Source organism: Pelophylax lessonae (genome assembly GCF_965119305.1).
Source record: "Pelophylax lessonae genome assembly, chromosome: 4".
Lineage (NCBI taxonomy): Eukaryota > Metazoa > Chordata > Amphibia > Anura > Ranidae > Pelophylax > Pelophylax lessonae.
In genome coordinates this window covers 424,651,067-424,669,540 of record NC_138771.1, presented here as the reverse complement: position 1 = coordinate 424,669,540, position 18,474 = coordinate 424,651,067, and the positions used below count along the sequence as shown (strand labels likewise).

The 18,474-nt window shown below is 49.4% G+C and overlaps 1 long non-coding RNA gene across 1 annotated transcript in view; it reads left to right on the top strand.

Annotated features, from left to right (window-relative positions):
- The first annotated feature begins 3,581 nt into the window (after positions 1 to 3,581).
- Positions 3,582 to 18,474, top strand: part of LOC309554475 — a 133,840-nt gene continuing 118,947 nt past the window's right edge. Inside the window, exon 1 of the long non-coding RNA XR_014225237.1 lies at positions 3,582 to 3,593. This is a non-coding gene — a long non-coding RNA (uncharacterized lncRNA). The remainder of the gene's footprint in view (positions 3,594 to 18,474) is intronic.

The following is an 18,474-nucleotide window of genomic DNA, read 5'->3' as shown; positions in this document are numbered from 1 at the left end:
GGAAGTAAAATGGCACCCCAGTATGCAAACTTATTTATGGCTGATCTGGAGGACAAATTCCTGAACAGCATACAACATAAGCCATACAGATATTATCGCTATATTGATGATATTTTCATCATATGGACAGAAGGTGAGGAAAATCTCAAACAATTTTTTTCATTGATCCACACCTTTCACCCATCTATCAAACTTAAAATGGATTATTCTAGCAGGCATGTCAACTTCCTAGACACCACAGTATACATCAGAGATGACAAGCTTCATACTTCGATATACAGGAAACCGACTGACCGATGCAGCTATCTCCACAGTTCCAGTTTTCACCCCCAACACACTAAACGGGCCATCATTCACAGCCAGGCCATCAGATACCACCGAATCTGTTCAGACCCAAAAGACAGAGATAAACATCCCAGAACACTAGCAAACTCCTTCCGTAAGAAAGTGTCACGGAACCATGAACCAGACGTACAACAACAGATAAGTGAAAATAAGAAAGCTTTATTGAAAAACAAGCTATAAAGCAAAAGTCCAAACGGATGGCGAAACCGAAGCAGAGTCTTTGCGAAGCCAGGGGTCAGGAACCAGGAGGGTAGTCAGACGAAGCCGGGATCAGGAACCAGCAGGGTAGTCAGACGAAGCCAGGATCAGGAACCAGCAGGGTAGTCAGACGAAGCCAGGAACAGGAACCAGAAGCAGCAGCAGTCTTAGAAGCATGTGAACACAGGAGGACCAAGCAGGGAACTGAAGCCACAGACCTCCTATATATATATGAGCTAGGCATCCAGCTCCTCCCAGTGGGAAGGAGAAGCCGCAGGGTGGGAGGCTACAAGAAACCCAGAAACCAAGATGGCCGCCAGCACATGTCAAACGAAGGAGAACAGCAAGAAGGTAAGACCATGACAGTACCTCCCCCTCAAGGGCCCCTCCTCCGCGGAGTAAAGAACGGTTTCTGAGGGAAGCGTGCGTGGAAGGCTCGGAGCAAGGCAGGAGCATGGACATCTGCGGAGGGAACCCAGGAACGCTCCTCTGGACCATAACCACGCCAATGAACCAAAAACTGCACCCGACCGCGGACCAGGCGTGAGTCCAGGATATTGCTCACCTCATACTCCTCACGATTGCCCACTTGGACCGGACGAGGCCGAGGAACCGAGGAAGTGAAACGATTACACACCAGTGGCTTCAACAGGGAGACATGAAACACGTTGGAGATCCGCATGCCAGGAGGAAGCGCAAAGGGCATAGGCTACCGGGTTTACCCTGCGAAGCACTCGGAAGGGACCAACAAAGCGAGGTGCCAGCTTGGGAGTGGGCACTCGAAGGTTGAGGTTGCGGGTGGACAACCATACACGGTCTCCGGCCTGGTAGGAAGGAGCAGGCGCTCGTCTGCGATCAGCCTGGAGTCTCTGGTGCTGCGCAGAGACCTCAAGAGACTTCTGGATCTGTACCCAAGAAGCACGTAGGACGGAAAGGTGATCCTCCACAGCCGGAATATCCTGGAAAGAGAATACCTCCGGTAACACGGCAGGTTGGGACCCATAGTTGGCCATGAAGGGAGACGTCCCAGAGGAAGAGTTCACCGCCGTGTTCCTGGCAAACTCAGCCCAAGGCAGGAGGTCAACCCAATTGTCTTGGTGATCGGAGACATAGCAACGAAGGAATTGCTCCAAGGCCTGATTGGATCGTTCTGCGGCCCCATTGGACTGAGGGTGGTAGGCCGAGGAGAAGGAGAGATGAATCCCCAACTGGGAGCAAAAGGCGCGCCAGAACCTGGACACAAACTGACTCCCCCGATCCGACACAATCTCCTTGGGCAAACCGTGCAACCGGAAGACCTCCCTGGCAAAAATCGTGGCCAACTCCTGTGCAGAGGGTAACTTCTTGAGAGGAACACAGTGGCACATTTTGTAAAACCGATCCACAATCATGAGAATGACCGTATGGCCTCGGGATGCAGGGAGGTCCACAATGAAATCCATCCCCAGGTGTGACCATGGGCGCTCCCCGGTGGCTAAGGGTTGCAGAAGGCCCAACGGAAGGTGCCGAGGGGACTTACTCTGGGCACAAACGGAGCATGCCGCTACATATGCGGCGATGTCGGAACGTAGGGAAGGCCACCAGAACAGACGTGAAACAGCCCAGGACAGCTGATTCTTTCCAGGATGCCCCGCGGTCTTGGAGTTATGGTAGGTTCGCAACAACCGAGTGCGCAACTCCTCAGGCACAAAACATCTGCCGTTGGGTCTCCCAGAGGGAGCACCAGATTGAGCCGCCAAAATCTGCTCACCCAGGGGAGAGGTCAGGCTGGTGCGAATGGCGGCCAGGATCTGATTCGGAGGTATGACCGAAGTCGGAATCGACTCCTCCCTGGACAGGTCGGAGTACTGCCGTGATAAGGCATCCGCCCTGATGTTCTTGGAACCGGGTAGGTAGGAGACCACGTAATTAAAACGTGACAAGAACAGAGCCCATCTGGCCTGACGTGGTGTCAATCTCTTGGCCTCAGAAAGGTAGGTCAGATTCTTGTGGTCCGTCAGGATGAGGACCGGAACCACCGAACCCTCGAGCAAGTGCCTCCATTCTTTAAGAGCCTGCACGATGGCCAATAACTCCCTGTCACCAATCTGGTAGTTGCACTCCGCGGAAGACAGTTTCCGGGAGTAAAACCCACAAGGAAGCAGAGGACCCTCTGGTGTTCTACGCTGAGACAGAAGGGCGCCTACTCCCGTCTCAGACGCGTCCACCTCGAGGACAAAGGGCAACCCAGGGTTGGGATGCGACAGAATCGGAGCCGACACAAAGGCGGACTTTAGAGCCTCAAAAGCTCGGATGGCCTCGGGCGGCCAGACCTGGGAATTACTGCCCTTCCTGGTCAGATCCGTGAGAGGCTTGGCTAGCATGGAAAAGTCCCTGATGAACTTCCGATAATAATTGGCGAAGCCCAAAAAGCGCTGCAGGGAGCGAAGACCACTGGGCTGGGGCCACTGTAAGACAGCCGAAACCTTCTCAGGATCCATGGAGAACCCCTCAGCGGAAATGATGTAACCTAAGAAGGTTACCTGGGATCGGTGAAATTCGCATTTCTCAAGCTTACCGAACAGCTTGTTCTCTCGTAACCGTTGCAACACTCGTCTGACATCCAGAATGTGGGTCTCCATGGACTCAGAATATACCAAGATGTCATCCAAATAGACCACCACACACTGCTGCAACAGGTCACGGAAAACATCGTTGATGAATTCCTGAAAGACTGCGGGCGCATTGCACAGCCCAAAGGGCATAACCAAGGATTCATAATGACCGGTCCTGGTGTTAAACGCGGTCTTCCACTCATCGCCCGCCTTGATCCTTATGAGGTTATATGCCGCCCTCAGGTCGAGTTTGGTAAAGACCGTGGCCCCTTTAAGGCGATCGAACAGCTCGGAATTCAAGGGTATCGGGTAAGCGTTCTTGATTGTGATGCGATTGAGACCCCTGTAATCGATGCAAGGCCTCAACTCACCGCCCTTCTTTTTCACAAAGAAAAATCCAGCCCCTGCCGGGGACGAGGATTTGCGAATGTGTCCGCGTGAAAGCGCCTCCCTCACGTACTCCTCCATGGCCTCATTCTCCGCTACCGACAGTGGATAGACTTTGCCACGAGGAGGAACGGCACCAGATTGTAACTCGATGGCACAATCGTATGGGCGGTGCGGAGGTAGGGCAACCGCGCGCACCTTATCGAATACATCCCGGTACTCCTCGTATTCAGGAGGCAACAGAGAGTCCGAGGAAGTACACAGCAACTTGACAGGCCCATGGATGCAACTAGCCCCACACTGCGGTGACCACGAGAGGAACTCGGCCGATCTCCAATCGAAAATCGGATTATGCTTCTGGAGCCAGGGGTACCCCAAGACCACCGAGTAGTGTGGAGATGAAATAACCTGGAAGCAGACCGACTCTCTGTGGACGGCACCAATGGCTAACCCCACTGGAAGGGTCTCATGAGTCACGTGTGGCGGCAGAAGGGGTCTGCCGTCTATCACCTCAAGAGCCAGTGGAGAACCTCGAGCCTGCAGAGGAATGGAATTGGCGGCAGCGAACACACTATCAATGAACAAACCACCAGCACCAGAGTCCACCAACGCCTGGGTCGTCACCGAGCCCCCGACCCAGGAGAGGACAACAGTGATCAGTGGTTTGTCAACACGGGAAACCGGGGACGAGGAGACTCCACCCAAGATCTGCCCCCGACAGGATCTCAGGTGCGAGCGTTTCCCGGACGGTTCGGACATGCCAACCGAAAATGCCCACCGAGACCAGAGTACATGCATCGGCCCTCGCGTCTCCGGAGTACCCTCTCCCCCTCGGACAGGCGAGCAAACCCCAGCTGCATGGGTTCACCCCCAGACAAGTCATCCCCAGGAGGCGTGGGAGGAGAGGGAGGCACGGGTGGGACAGCAAAGGTAGGCGCCAATCTGTTAGGAGGCCTCCGCAGACTCTCCTTAAAGGAAGGTCTCTCCCTGAGTCTGGTGTCAATCAAAATCAGGAAAGAAATAAGAGACTCGAGCTCCACTGGAAGGTCCTTAGCTGCAACCTCATCCTTCAAGGCATCCGAGAGACCATGAGAGAAAGCAGCGACCAGAGCCTCATTATTCCAGCCCACCTCTGCTGCCAGGGTACGAAACTCAATGGCGTATTCAGCTACGGATCTTGAACCCTGTCTAATGGACATAAGGAGCTTCGCAGCAGAGGCAGCACGAGCCAGCACATTGAATACCTTCCGAAGAGAAGCAACAAAACCGGAAAACTCGGCAACCACCGGATTGTTGTTCTCCCATAAAGGACTGGCCCAGGCCAAGGCCTTGTCCGAGAGCAGCGAGATTAAGAAGCCCACCTTTTATCTCTCAGTAGGAAAGGCATGTGGCAGCAACTTGAAATAAATGCCCACCTGGTTAAGGAAACCTCGGCACTGAGTTGGCTCTCCCCCAAAGCGCTGTGGAAGGGGGGCAGAACCGGACATACCCCGAAACACCGCAGGCGCAACAACAGGTGTCGGGGTAGACTCTGGCGCAACAACCGGAGCGGCAGTAGGAGCGGGCCCAGGAGCGACAACCGACCCATCGGCAACGGGAGCAAAATGAGCCGTGCGTTCAAGCAGGGTTTGCAACGCCACGGCGAACTGACCCAACAGGTGATCCTGCTGATCAAGTCTGGCAACCAGCGTGGGTAGTGAGGATGGCCCTGTACCATCAGAATTCATGGCCTGTGGTACCGTGCGTTCAAGCAGGGTTTGCAACGCCACGGCGAACCGACCCAACAGGTGATCCTGCTGATCAAGTCTGGCAACCAGCGTGGGTAGCGAGGATGGCCCTGTACCGTCAGAATTCATGGCTTGGTCCTAATGTCACGGAACCATGAACCAGACGTACAACAACAGATAAGTGAAAATAAGAAAGCTTTATTGAAAAACAAGCTATAAAGCAAAAGTCCAAACGGATGGCGAAACCGAAGCAGAGTCTTTGCGAAGCCAGGGGTCAGGAACCAGGAGGGTAGTCAGACGAAGCCGGGATCAGGAACCAGCAGGGTAGTCAGACGAAGCCAGGATCAGGAACGAGCAGGGTAGTCAGACGAAGCCAGGAACAGGAACCAGAAGCAGCAGCAGTCTTAGAAGCATGTGAACACAGGAGGACCAAGCAGGGAACTGAAGCCACAGACCTCCTATATATATGAGCTAGGCATCCAGCTCCTCCCAGTGGGAAGGAGAAGCCGCAGGGTGGGAGGCTACAAGAAACCCAGAAACCAAGATGGCCGCCAGCACATGTCAAACGAAGGAGAACAGCAAGAAGGTAAGACCATGACAGAAAGGTTACAAATAGTGTTGAGCGAACACGGACTGTATTATTCGTGTTCGTACCGAATAATTGGATTTTTTGTACCCGAACACGGACACGGACACTTTACTGTATGTTCGGGTAAAAATCCGTGTTCGGTCGTTTTATTTCCGGGTTTTGCATGCTTTGGCGCTCTTTTCATGGCGGGCTTTCAACAGCCAATCAACAATCGTTTAACTGGTGTGCCTTAAGCCATCCCAGCCATGCCTGCAAATGTCTCAGTAGCTGTGATTGGCCGTCTGAAGCATGTGACCAAGTCTTTATAAGTTCGAGGCAGCCGCAGCGGCGTCATTATGCTGCTTAGATTCAGGGACAGAGCACACATCAACGTGCTGGCTGCTGATTAGGGAAAGATAGGCAGGAAAAAACCATTTGTGTCCGGATAGAATTGAGGGACAGGTCGGAGTGTTTAGGCAGGGCGAGTTGTAGGCATTTTAGGGATAGAGTCTGCTGAATTATATAGGGTCAGTGTCTTCTACAAACTACAATCGATATTGCTGTGTGGGGGGTGGGGTGAATCTGCACTCAATCCTGATCTACGATCTCTTCTCAATCCTGTTAGGGACAGAGTCTGCTGAATTTTAGGGAAACTGTGTTCTACAAACTACAATCGATATTGCTGTGTGGGGGGTGGGGTGAATCTGCACTCAATCCTGATCTACGATCTCTTCTCAATCCTGTTAGGGACAGAGTCTGCTGAATTTTAGGGAAACTGTGTTCTACAAACTACAATCGATATTGCTGTGTGGGGGGTGGGGTGAATCTGCACTCAATCCTGATCTACGATCTCTTCTCAATCCTGTTAGGGACAGAGTCTGCTGAATTTTAGGGAAACTGTGTTCTACAAACTACAATCGATATTGCTGTGTGGTGTGGGATTGGAGATAGGCAGGTGTCAGTGATCCACATCCATTTTTCTGTGTGTGAGCTGCAGTGAACACAATCTTTTTGGGCTGCAGTGAACACAATCTTTTTGGGCTGCAGTGAACACAATCTTTTTGGGCTGCAGTGAACACAATCTTTTTGGGCTGCAGTGAACACAATCTTTTTGGGCTGCAGTGAACACAATCTTTTTGGGGTGCAGTGAACAAAATCTTTTTGGGGTGCAGTGAACACAATCCTTTTTGGTGTGCAGTGAACACAATCTTTGTGGGGTGCAGTGAACAAAATCCTTTGTGGGGTGCAGTGAACACAATCTTTTTGGGGTGCAGTGAACAAAATCCTTTTTGGGGTGCAGTGAACAACATCCTTTTTGGGGTGCAGTGAACACAATCTTTTTGGGGTGCAGTGAACAAAATCCTTTGTGGGGTGCAGTGAACACAATCTTTTTGGGGTGCAGTGAACACAATCTTTTTGGGGTGGAGTGAACAACATCCTTTTTGGGGTGCAGTGAACAAAATCCTTTTTGGGGTGCAGTGAACAAAATCATTTTTGGGGTGCAGTGAACACAATCTTTTTGGGGTGCAGTGAACACAATCTTTGTGGGGTGCAGTGAACACAATCTTTTTGGGGTGGAGTGAACAACATCCTTTTTGGGGTGCAGTGAACAACATCCTTTTTGGGGTGCAGTGAACACAATCTTTTTGGGGTGCAGTGAACACAATCTTTGTGGGGTACAGTGAACAGAATCTTTGTGGGGTGCAGTGAACACAATCTTTGGGGGGTACAGTGAACACAATCTTTGTGAGGTGCAGTGAACACAATCTTTGTGGGGTGCAGTGAACACAATCATTGTGGGGTGCAGTGAACTCAATCTTTGTGGGGTACAGTGAACACAATCTCATACTGAAGGTTTGAGGGTGCTGCCTGTTCCATACTCCCCCTACTCCTCATCTAGCCTTTTAGGGGTACAAACAATAGTAATTGGGGCCTAGTGTGGTTGTGTACGTGTGATATACATACACTTTTTTGGGATCATATTTTCTATTCCGCTATTTAATCAAAAACCTTTGGGGATCAGTTAAATTGGGGGATAGTCTGTGTTGGTACGTGTGAGAGAGATCCACCTTTCCAAGTTGTTGGGGTTCATCTCATACTTCTGAAGGTTTGAGGGTGCTGCCTGTTCCATACTCCCCCCTACTCCTAGCCTTTTAGGGGTACAAACAATAGTAATTGGGGCCTAGTGTGGTTGTGTACGTGTGATATACATACACTTTTTTGGGATCATATTTTCTATTCCGCTATTTAATCAAAAACCTCTGGGGATCAGTTAAATTGGGGGATAGTCTGTGTTGGTACGTGTGAGAGAGATCCACCTTTCCAAGTTGTTGGGGTTCATCTCATACTTCTGAAGGTTTGAGGGTGCTGCCTGTTCCATACTCCCCCTACTCCTAGCCTTTTAGGGGTACAAACAATAGTAATTGGGGCCTAGTGTGGTTGTGTACGTGTGATATACATACACTTTTTTGGGATCATATTTTCTATTCCGCTATTTAATCAAAAACCTCTGGGGATCAGTTAAATTGGGGGATAGTCTGTGTTGGTACGTGTGAGAGAGATCCACCTTTCCAAGTTGTTGGGGTTCATCTCATACTTCTGAAGGTTTGAGGGTGCTGCCTGTTCCATACTCCCCCTACTCCTAGCCTTTTAGGGGTACAAACAATAGTAATTGGGGCCTAGTGTGGTTGTGTACGTGTGATATACATACACTTTTTTGGGATCATATTTTCTATTCCGCTATTTAATCAAAAACCTCTGGGGATCAGTTAAATTGGGGGATAGTCTGTGTTGGTACGTGTGAGAGAGATCCACCTTTCCAAGTTGTTGGGGTTCATCTCATACTTCTGAAGGTTTGAGGGTGCTGCCTGTTCCATACTCCCCCTACTCCTAGCCTTTTAGGGGTACAAACAATAGTAATTGGGGCCTAGTGTGGTTGTGTACGTGTGATATACATACACTTTTTTGGGATCATATTTTCTATTCCGCTATTTAATCAAAAACCTTTGGGGATCAGTTAAATTGGGGGATAGTCTGTGTTGGTACGTGTGAGAGAGATCCACCTTTCCAAGTTGTTGGGGTTCATCTCATACTTCTGAAGGTTTGAGGGTGCTGCCTGTTCCATACTCCCCCTACTCCTAGCCTTTTAGGGGTACAAACAATAGTAATTGGGGCCTAGTGTGGTTGTGTACGTGTGATATACATACACTTTTTTGGGATCATATTTTCTATTCCGCTATTTAATCAAAAACCTCTGGGGATCAGTTAAATTGGGGGATAGTCTGTGTTGGTACGTGTGAGAGAGATCCACCTTTCCAAGTTGTTGGGGTTCATCTCATACTTCTGAAGGTTTGAGGGTGCTGCCTGTTCCATACTCCCCCTACTCCTAGCCTTTTAGGGGTACAAACAATAGTAATTGGGGCCTAGTGTGGTTGTGTACGTGTGATATACATACACTTTTTTGGGATCATATTTTCTATTCCGCTATTTAATCAAAAACCTCTGGGGATCAGTTAAATTGGGGGATAGTCTGTGTTGGTACGTGTGAGAGAGATCCACCTTTCCAAGTTGTTGGGGTTCATCTCATACTTCTGAAGGTTTGAGGGTGCTGCCTGTTCCATACTCCCCCCTACTCCTAGCCTTTTAGGGGTACAAACAATAGTAATTGGGGCCTAGTGTGGTTGTGTACGTGTGATATACATACACTTTTTTGGGATCATATTTTCTATTCCGCTATTTAATCAAAAACCTCTGGGGATCAGTTAAATTGGGGGATAGTCTGTGTTGGTACGTGTGAGAGAGATCCACCTTTCCAAGTTGTTGGGGTTCATCTCATACTTCTGAAGGTTTGAGGGTGCTGCCTGTTCCATACTCCCCCTACTCCTAGCCTTTTAGGGGTACAAACAATAGTAATTGGGGCCTAGTGTGGTTGTGTACGTGTGATATACATACACTTTTTTGGGATCATATTTTCTATTCCGCTATTTAATCAAAAACCTCTGGGGATCAGTTAAATTGGGGGATAGTCTGTGTTGGTACGTGTGAGAGAGATCCACCTTTCCAAGTTGTTGGGGTTCATCTCATACTTCTGAAGGTTTGAGGGTGCTGCCTGTTCCATACTCCCCCTACTCCTAGCCTTTTAGGGGTACAAACAATAGTAATTGGGGCCTAGTGTGGTTGTGTACGTGTGATATACATACACTTTTTTGGGATCATATTTTCTATTCCGCTATTTAATCAAAAACCTCTGGGGATCAGTTAAATTGGGGGATAGTCTGTGTTGGTACGTGTGAGAGAGATCCACCTTTCCAAGTTGTTGGGGTTCATCTCATACTTCTGAAGGTTTGAGGGTGCTGCCTGTTCCATACTCCCCCTACTCCTAGCCTTTTAGGGGTACAAACAATAGTAATTGGGGCCTAGTGTGGTTGTGTACGTGTGATATACATACACTTTTTTGGGATCATATTTTCTATTCCGCTATTTAATCAAAAACCTTTGGGGATCAGTTAAATTGGGGGATAGTCTGTGTTGGTACGTGTGAGAGAGATCCACCTTTCCAAGTTGTTGGGGTTCATCTCATACTTCTGAAGGTTTGAGGGTGCTGCCTGTTCCATACTCCCCCTACTCCTAGCCTTTTAGGGGTACAAACAATAGTAATTGGGGCCTAGTGTGGTTGTGTACGTGTGATATACATACACTTTTTTGGGATCATATTTTCTATTCCGCTATTTAATCAAAAACCTCTGGGGATCAGTTAAATTGGGGGATAGTCTGTGTTGGTACGTGTGAGAGAGATCCACCTTTCCAAGTTGTTGGGGTTCATCTCATACTTCTGAAGGTTTGAGGGTGCTGCCTGTTCCATACTCCCCCTACTCCTAGCCTTTTAGGGGTACAAACAATAGTAATTGGGGCCTAGTGTGGTTGTGTACGTGTGATATACATACACTTTTTTGGGATCATATTTTCTATTCCGCTATTTAATCAAAAACCTCTGGGGATCAGTTAAATTGGGGGATAGTCTGTGTTGGTACGTGTGAGAGAGATCCACCTTTCCAAGTTGTTGGGGTTCATCTCATACTTCTGAAGGTTTGAGGGTGCTGCCTGTTCCATACTCCCCCCTACTCCTAGCCTTTTAGGGGTACAAACAATAGTAATTGGGGCCTAGTGTGGTTGTGTACGTGTGATATACATACACTTTTTTGGGATCATATTTTCTATTCCGCTATTTAATCAAAAACCTCTGGGGATCAGTTAAATTGGGGGATAGTCTGTGTTGGTACGTGTGAGAGAGATCCACCTTTCCAAGTTGTTGGGGTTCATCTCATAGTTCTGAAGGTTTGAGGGTGCTGCCTGTTCCATACTCCCCCTACTCCTAGCCTTTTAGGGGTACAAACAATAGTAATTGGGGCCTAGTGTGGTTGTGTACGTGTGATATACATACACTTTTTTGGGATCATATTTTCTATTCCGCTATTTAATCAAAAACCTTTGGGGATCAGTTAAATTGGGGGATAGTCTGTGTTGGTACGTGTGAGAGAGATCCACCTTTCCAAGTTGTTGGGGTTCATCTCATACTTCTGAAGGTTTGAGGGTGCTGCCTGTTCCATACTCCCCCTACTCCTAGCCTTTTAGGGGTACAAACAATAGTAATTGGGGCCTAGTGTGGTTGTGTACGTGTGATATACATACACTTTTTTGGGATCATATTTTCTATTCCGCTATTTAATCAAAAACCTCTGGGGATCAGTTAAATTGGGGGATAGTCTGTGTTGGTACGTGTGAGAGAGATCCACCTTTCCAAGTTGTCGGGGTTCATCTCATACTTCTGAAGGTTTGAGGGTGCTGCCTGTTCCATACTCCCCCTACTCCTAGCCTTTTAGGGGTACAAACAATAGTAATTGGGGCCTAGTGTGGTTGTGTACGTGTGATATACATACACTTTTTTGGGATCATATTTTCTATTCCGCTATTTAATCAAAAACCTCTGGGGATCAGTTAAATTGGGGGATAGTCTGTGTTGGTACGTGTGAGAGAGATCCACCTTTCCAAGTTGTTGGGGTTCATCTCATACTTCTGAAGGTTTGAGGGTGCTGCCTGTTCCATACTCCCCCTACTCCTCATCTAGCCTTTTAGGGGTACAAACAATAGTAATTGGGGCCTAGTGTGGTTGTGTACGTGCGAGATACATACACTTTTTTTGATCATATTTCCTATTCCGCTATTCAATAAAAACCTTTGAGGATCAATTGAATTGCGGGATAGTCTGTGTCGGTACGTGTGAGAGAGATCCACCTTTCCAAGTTGTTGGGGTTCATCTCATACTTCTGAAGGTTTGAGGGTGCTGCCTGTTCCATACCCCCCCTACTCCTCATCTAGCCTTTTAGGGGTACAAACAATAGTAATTGGGGCCTAGTGTGGTTGTGTACGTGCGAGATACATACACTTTTTTTGATCATATTTCCTATTCCGCTATTCAATAAAAACCTTTGAGGATCAATTGAATTGCGGGATAGTCTGTGTCGGTACGTGTGAGAGAGATCCACCTTTCCAAGTTGTTGGGGTTCATCTCATACTTCTGAAGGTTTGAGGGTGCTGCCTGTTCCATACTCCCCCTACTCCTCATCTAGCCTTTTAGGGGTACAAACAATAGTAATTGGGGCCTAGTGTGGTTGTGTACGTGTGATATACATACACTTTTTTTGGATCATATTTTCTATTCCGCTATTCAATAAAAACCTTTCTAGGGCAAGATCTTAAATTACAGAAATATGAGGAGACCGTCAAATAAGGGCCGTGGCCTGGGTCGTGGTGCTGCTGGTAGAGCTCCTGTTGCAAGGAGAGGACATGGTCGATCTGTGCCAGCTACACGCACAAGTGAAACACCTTCCTCAAGTGTGAGTAGGCGACAGAACCTGCATCAGTATTTGGTAGGGCATCAAACGCCCCTAGAAGTGATGAGGCCAGAACAAGTTGAGGCGATAGTAGATTGGTTTGCTGCTGACAGTGCCTCCAGTTCCTTCACATTGTCTCCCACCCAGTCTACTGCAGAAAGGTCAGAGTTGGCACCTGCAGCCAATGTCCAACCGTCTTTCACCTCACCCCCTTGCAAATCAGGCCAGCAGTCTGAGCCCCAAGCCATACAGCAGTCTCTTATTCTTTTTGAGGACTCTGTCAGCAGGGTTTCCCAGGGCCATCCACCTAGCCCTGCCCCAGAAGTGGAAGAGATTGAGTGCAGCGATGCCCAACCACTTATTCCTCAAGATGAGTACATGCAAGGATCATCGCAGCACGTCTCCGATGATGACGAAACGCAGGTGCCAACTGCTGCGGCGTTCAGCATTGTGGAGACCGACAAGGAGGGCAGGGGTGAAGACTGGGTGGAAGATGATGTGGAGGACGATGAGGTCCTCGACCCCACATGGAATGAACGTCATGCAGGTGAACTGAGTAGTTTGGAGGAAGAGGCGGTGGTCGCACAGAGCCACCAGCACAGCAGAAGAGGGAGCAGGGTGCAGAAGCGGAGCGGCCGTGCCCTAGACACTACGCCCGCTACTGCCCAACGCAGCAAGGGAACGAGCGCACCAAAGTCAGCTCAAAGGAGTTCTCTAGCGTGGAAGTTCTTTAGAAAATGTGCTGATGACAGGACACGAGTGGTTTGCACCCTGTGCAATCAGAGCTTGAAGCGAGGCATGAACCTTCTCAACCTGAGCACAACCTGCATGATCAGGCATCTAAGTGCAAAGCACGAGCTGCAGTGGAGTACACACCTTCAAAACCAAGAAACGTCTCTGGCTCATCCTGCTTCCTCTTCTGCTGCAGTCTCGGCCGCTCCAGCCACATCTGTAGTGATACCGGCACCTGCCACCCCGCAAACAGACGATCTGTCAGCAACACCACCACCTGGGTCACCAACAACCATCTCCACAATGTCCCGTGGAAGCGTTCAGCTTTCCATCTCCCAAACACTTGAGAGGAAGAGGAAGTACCCCCCTACCCACCCGCGATCCCTGGCCCTGAATGCCAGCATTTCAAAATTATTGGCCTTTGAAATGCTGTCATTCCGTCTGGTGGAGACGCACAGTTTTAAAAACCTTATGTCGGTGGCTGTCCCACAGTACGTCGTGCCCAGCCGCCACTACTTTTCCAGGCAAGCCATCCCTTCCCTGCACAACCAAGTGGGGGAAAAAATCAGGTGTGCACTGCGCAACGCCATCTGTGCCAAGGTCCACCTAACTACGGATACGTGGACCAGTAAGCACGGTCAGGGGCGTTATATCTCCCTAACGGCACACTGGGTAAATGCAGTGGCGGATGGGCCTGAGGCGGATAGCAATTTGGCGCATGTCCTTCCACCACCGAGGATTGCAGGGCGCTTCAGTTTGCCTCCTGTTCCTAACTCCTCCTACTCCGCTTCCTCATCCTCTACCGCCTCCTCATCCGGACAGCGTAACACCTTCACCACCAACTTCAGCACGGCCAGGGGTAAACGACAGCAGGCAGTTTTACAACTTGCCTGTTTGGGGGACAAACCACACACCGCGCAGGAGTTGTGGAGGAGCATGGAACAGCAGACAAATGAGTGGTTGCTGCCAGCGAGCCTCAAGCCCGGCCTGGTGGTGTGCGATAACGGGCGAAATCTCATAGCAGCTCTGGGCCTAGCCGGTTTGACGCACATCCCTTGCCTGGCGCATGTGCTGAATTTGGTGGTGCAGAGGTTCCTTAAAAACTACCCCGATATGTCAGAGCTGCTGCAGAAAGTGCGGGCCGTTTGTGCGCACTTTCGGCGTTCTCACCCTGCTGCTGCTCGCCTGGCAGCGCTGCAGCGTAACTTCGGCCTTCCCGCTCACCGCCTCATATGTGACGTGCCCACAAGGTGGAACTCCACCTTGCACATGCTGGAAAGACTGTGCGAGCAGCAGCAGGCCATAGTGGAGTTTCAGCTGCAGCACGCACGCGTGAGTCGCTCTGCGGAACAGCACCACTTCACCACCAATAACTGGGCCTCCATGCGAGACCTGTGTGCCTTGTTGCGCTGTTTTGAGTACTCCACCAACATGGCCAGTGGCAATGACGCCGTTCTCAGCTTAACTATCCCACTTCTATGCCTCCTTGAAAAAACAATTCGGGCGATGATGGAAGAGGATGTGGCACAGGATGAGGAGGAGGAGGAGGATGAAGAGGTAACATTTCCAAGGCTTTCAGGGCAGTCATTCGCAAGGGGCTCCGAGGGTGGGTTCCTGCACACGCAAACGCCAGGGACGCAATTGTCCAGCAGGGGCACAGTTCTGGAGGATGAGGAGGATGAGGAGGAGGAGGAGCTGGAGGAGGAGATGGAACCATGTTCACAGCAGGGTGGCACCCAGGCCAGCTCATGGCCATCACTGGTGCGTGGCTGGGGGGATACAGAGGACACGGACCATACACCTCCCACAGAGGACAGCCTTTCGTCGCCTCTGGGCAGCCTGGCACACATGAGCGATTACATGCTGCAGTGTCTCCACAACGACCGCCGAGTTGCCCACATTCTAACTTGTGCTGATTACTGGGTGGCCACGCTGCTGGATCCCCGTTACAAGGACAACGTACCGTCCTTAATTCACTCACTGGAGCGCGATCGCAAGATGCGCGAGTACAAGCGCACGCTGGTAGACGCCATGCTGCTGGCATTCCCATCTGACAGCGGGGCCACAGTGGAAGCACAAGGCAGAGGAGGAGGAGGAGGAGGTCGCCAACGCAACCAGGGCACCGCCAGCACCTCAGAAGGCAGGGTTAGCATGGCCGAAATGTGGAAAAGCTTTGTCAGCACGCCACAACAAACAGCAGCACCAGCAGCTCAGATGGAACGTCTTAGCAGGAGGCAGCATTTTACCAACATGGTGGAGCAGTATGTGTGCACACGCCTACATGTAGTGAATGACGGGTCTGCCCCCTTCAACTTCTGGGTCTCCAAATTGGGCACATGGCCTGAGCTTGCCCTTTACGCCTTGGAGGTGCTGGCGTGCCCTGCAGCCAGTGTATTATCTGAACGGGTATTTAGCACGGCTGGGGGCGTTATAACAGACAAGCGCAGCCGCCTGTCCAGAGACAATGTGGACAAGCTCACGTTCATTAAAATGAACCAGGCATGGATCCCACGGGACTTTTCCGTACCTTATGCAGAATAGCAATGGATACCGACCTTACCCACCCATTGTTCCATTTTTGCTCTTTCTCACTCTTTTGGGGTGTACCCTCATTTAAAATTTGTGAAAAGAAGCAGTGTTGGCTACCTCGTCCTCCTCCTCAGGGCCAGATTAATGTAGGGTCTATTGGAGCTGCAGCTCCAGGCCCCTACCTTTTATATAGGCCCCGGGTTGGCCATATTCACTGTTACCGCTCTTCTGTCACTTGTAAACACAGAAGTCTGGCTTCTATGCTCGCTTCCCCAGGCAGCACCCTCAGAACCTCCCCACACAGCGTGAAGGCCGGACAAGGAGGGACAGTTGGCGATGCATGGATGTGTTTATGGGCTTCAGAGACAGCATCCCATGTTGAATTAGGCATGCATGGCTGCACCCTTCCTCCTCTGGGTGCATGGCAAGGCACGGCCCTAAGGCCCTTCAAAATCCTCAGCACCAAGCCCATGATGCTGTTAATCCGGCTCTGGTCCTCCTCCACCGCCGCTTCCACCTACACCGCCCATAGGTGTGCGCAGCCTATTGCATTAAGGTGTGCACCCCAAAGTTGAAATACACATGCATGTGTTTGCCAGCAGGGAGAGTAATGTATCGGGGCCATGTACCTGTAGGCAAGGAGAAATAGAGCAGAGCAGGTCCCAGGGAGATCTTTCCCATCTCCTCACTGGCAATGCTATGTGCCCTAGGTGATTAGGGTGTGCCCAGGCACACCCAGCACACCCTGTGCGCACGCCTATGTCACCGCCACATCCACCACCACCTCAACCTCCCTCCTACTCCATATGGGCCTCGTCCTTCAGAGATGAAGAAGAACATTGTTTTATTTTTCTGTTTTTTTTTGTTGTTTTAAGTTATTTCCCTATCCACATTTGTTTGCAGAGCACTTGCCATGCTCTTAATTACGTTTTGCTGCCATTTGCAGCACTCTAGCCCTTTCCTTTGGTGTTTTAGAGCCATTTTAGTGCCTTAAAGTTCGGGTCCCCATTGACTTCAATGGGGTTCGGTGTCCGGGAAAAGTTCGGTAAAAGTCCGGGACACGGACCCGGACTTTTTTTTAAAGTTCGGCCGAACCCGTCGAACACGGACATCTAGGTGTCCGCTCAACCCTAGTTACAAAGCAAAAACCAAAAACACCGGCATAAACACAGCCTTGAAAACCCAAAGGGAAAATCTTCTCCAATACAAAGAGAAAAAAACAAATAACCGGGTGCCTCTAGTCACCACATACAATCCAGGACTAGAAGGGATAAGAAAGATAATCAAAGATTTACAACCCATCATAGCAGAAGATGAAACTCTGAAAGGAATATTCCAACAACCTCCAATACTGGCTTTCAGACAACCACCCAACCTCAGACATAAACTAATCAGCAGAAAACTTCATTCTGATTATGAAGTCGCAAATAATGGGAGCAAACCCTGCCATAAAAAACGCTGCAAACTGTGCAACCAGATCAATCTGTCTAAAAGTGTCACACACACACATGGGACCTTTAATATAACAGGATCATACAACTGCACCTCCAATAATGTTGTGTACCTCATCCAATGCAAAAGATGTAGCAAAGGATCTTATATAGGTGAAACAGGACAGAAGTTGCAAGCGAGGATGAATTTGCACAGACATACCATCAAGGAACATAAAGAACATAGTTTCTGTACACCTGTGGGACATCATTTTTCACAACCGGACCACAATATAGAAGACCTCAATGTTTTAGTTCTTAAAGGGAATTTCAGAACCATGCAGGAAAGGAAAACTTTTGAACTAAGAATGATACTTCTTTTTGACACAAAAAATAACGGCTTAAACTTAGATATGGGTTTCCTTACTCATTATCCTACAGTTTTACGACCCCCTCCGTGACTATCCCCCCCCCCACCTTCCCCTGTCTTCAACTCTCCCTCTATCTTATCTCACTAATCAAGCTAGTTTTATTACCATGCCAGTTTAACTTATGTTTGTTTGGTTTTTTCCTTTTTTTTTCCTTTGGGTTAGAGATTTTGTGTTTCTTTACCATGCTGCTAACATTTTGTGGATCAGTACTGCTTGGATCTTGATGAAGGGGACATACCCCGAAAGCTTGTCCTGAAAAATTGTATGTTAGTGCAAATAAAAAAAGTATCACGGACAGTACTCAATGGTCTCTGTCGCAAGTGCACTAATACGGCTACAATTACCTCAAGCATGCAGATGAATTGAAAGATTTGATGGTCCCCTTCCAATTCACGGAATGGTATTTAAAGGCTTCAATATCCAATACGTTAGGCGGGCTGAAAATTTAAAGGCAACACCCTTCATGTTCCCTCTTTCACAGGACCTTGCTCATCACCTACTTATTGACTGCTTCAAGCTGGATCTCATGGATACCACTATTCCTCCCCCCCCTCTCCCCCCCCCCCCAATATAAAACATACTGTTATAATGCGAGTAGACTAAGTGTATAGCTCAGCCAGTAAGAGTCACCTTTCTGAACTTA